This window comes from Colobus angolensis, unplaced genomic scaffold (genome assembly GCF_000951035.1).
Source record: "Colobus angolensis palliatus isolate OR3802 unplaced genomic scaffold, Cang.pa_1.0 Scaffold19, whole genome shotgun sequence".
Classification (NCBI taxonomy): Eukaryota; Metazoa; Chordata; class Mammalia; order Primates; family Cercopithecidae; genus Colobus; species Colobus angolensis.
Window position 1 is genome coordinate 14,437,660 of NW_012115043.1, and position 2,477 is coordinate 14,440,136.

The window sequence follows — 2,477 nt, forward strand, 5'->3', positions numbered from 1 at the left end:
CCTCCTCCTCCTCCAGGAAACTGCCTGGCTGAATGGGATCTGTTCTTCACCCAGGGCGTGTCTGTCTCCAGAGAGCTGGTGAGCCTCTAGGGAGAGGGCAGGATGGATCTCACTCCTCCTCCTGCCCATCCCAGGATCTGTGAGATAAGTGACTCATCCAAGGTCACAAAATTTATTACCCCAAAAAAACAGGCCTAAGATCCCACTCCCCCAACCCAAAGGCCCCAAGCCACCAAATCAGGTGGCTGGAAGACATCAACGTGGGCAGATGTTCTGACTGCTGAGAAACCCCTGCGGCAGGAATTGCTCTGCAGACCTCTCATAAAGGGAAGGCACCTCCAGCCCGGCCTCCCTGGGAGCCCATTGCTGAGTTTTCATTTTCCTGCTGGGAGGGCTCAGGGAGCATGGAGTCCTGGCACTTTGTGCCTCAGAGACGCTTCCAAACAAGCTGCCTGGTCCTTTGACCACATGGTGGGCTGTCCAAGAACACTGGTTGGCTTCCTCTGCCTCTCCGTACCCTTCCTCTGGACCACAGTGTGTCTCCCCAAGGGCTACTAGGATGGAGGGTGCCTGGTGGCGGGCGGGTACCCTGCCAAGGCCTGCTCCCCCACCACCGCGGCCTCTGCCTGCGAGAACTCAAAGGGGTTACAGGAGTCTGCAGGGGTCCCCAGAAGAGTCTCCAACACCCCTTCCCCATGCTCTCAAGCTCAGTGGATGCCCCCTTTCTATTTATTTGCACAAGCTAGAAACTTGGGGCTCAATCCTGACAATTCCTTCTCTTTCATCTTATGGGAATTCATGGCCAAGCCTTGCCCTTTTCATCTCCCAAACGCCCCCTGAACCCAATCCCTCTGCCACCATCCCTGTCCAAGTTGCCCCCATCTCCCGGCTGGACCCCTGCAGGTGCACCCCTGTTTCTCTTCTGCCTCCCTCCCAGCCAGGTGACTGGGGATGTCTGGAGTCTGGAGGGGAGGCCAGGGGATATGGCTCCTTCAACACAGTTTCTCCCAGGCAGCTGGGGCAGAGACCCAGTGCTCCAGGCCATTCTCCACGAACAGCCAGCATGATTGTTCTGAAATAAAAACTGGATCTGTTACTCCCCTTTTTAAAACCATCAAAGGATTCCCAGATGGCTCCTCTGATCAAGACACACCATCTACCTCTCCCAGCCTCAAGAGGCCAACCCAGCCCACTCACCTCTCCTGGCTCCCTTCCATGGCCCCAGCGCCGTGTTCATCCTTCCAGACCCCAGGCAAGCTCTCAGGAAGCCATTTTCTCTTCCTTCTTTACCCTTCCCTGTTTCTAATCATGCATGGATGAACATGATCATTTGATTCATGTCTTCCTGTATCGGAATTTGTCATTGTCACAGCACATGCTAATAATCATTCCGAAATATTTGTTGAATTGAAGGGTTAGAGAATTGCAATCGCATTCAGGTGAAGGCAGTGACTGTGGATAGGGGATTGGGAAGATCAGGACCCCCAAACTCAAGATTCCAGGAAGGGTTCTTGAAAAGGGGGCCATCTTCATTGACAGCTGAAAGACTAACAGGACATCTTCAGGCCAGGGCACTGGGGCAGGAGGGGTGTGCTTTGCTGGTAGCAGGTGCGAACAAGGCCATGGAGGCTGGGAGGCTAGAACAGTAAGTAATCCACAGGAAATGGTGAGTGGGAGATAAGACAGGACCGATGGGCTGGGATCAGGTTACCCAGAGCCTTCAGCTCAAAGCTGAGAAAGCTGCTGTGGGCCACGAGGAATCCGGGAACACTGATTTTAGCATGGAGACCCCCTTACTAGTATTCCTAGCACAGGTGCAGTACACAAGCATCATTGCTGGAAGGGAACCAAGCTCATTGAAGCCCAGCCCTTTCACCTGGCAGATGAGAAATTTGAGAGGGAGAGTGACTTCCTCAAGGTCACACAGCTGACAGCCAGTGTGGTACTCTTTTCTGAAGAAAAGAAGGATCATCTCAATCAGGTGTCCACCTGATTTGAGCTCCTCATCATTCGTTCTCCTTATCACTCCCAACAGCCAACTTTCTTTTTTCCTGATGTTGGAAAATAAGTTTGTTCATAAAAGTATTCCTCCTGGCTCCTGCTCTGTTGGCCCTAGCTGCTTAGAAGGCCTGGCTTCCTAGCCTAAGTAATTCTATGTACTCACATGTAAGGGGACCTGGTTCAGTCCCTCCCTCTGTGTACCCTAGTTTCCAGTCTATGCTGCTAACCCCAGGCTTCCAGGAAAATCAGTGCAGGAAAAGCAGTATTTTGTATGTACTCACATGCAGTGGGACCTGGTTCAGTCTCTCCCCTCTGTGTACCTTACTTTCCAGTGTGTGCTGCAAACCCCAGGCTTCCAGGAGAATCAGTGCAGGGAAAGCCCTCTGCCTGGCCAGACATAATGCAGATGAATGTGCAAAAGCCCTGTGGCACCCTTGGGCTAATAACTTCACCCAGCCAGCGAGGCTCAGAAGTGA

General features: G+C 52.8%; 1 long non-coding RNA gene across 1 annotated transcript in view; it reads right to left on the bottom strand.

Annotated features, from left to right (window-relative positions):
• LOC105510629 overlaps positions 1-2,477 on the bottom strand; it is a 6,225-nt gene that overhangs the window by 1,089 nt on the left and 2,659 nt on the right. Inside the window, exons 3-4 of the long non-coding RNA XR_001001589.1 lie at positions 859-1,072; positions 51-137 (exon numbers count right to left, since the gene is read on the bottom strand). This is a non-coding gene — a long non-coding RNA (uncharacterized LOC105510629). The remainder of the gene's footprint in view (positions 1-50; positions 138-858; positions 1,073-2,477) is intronic.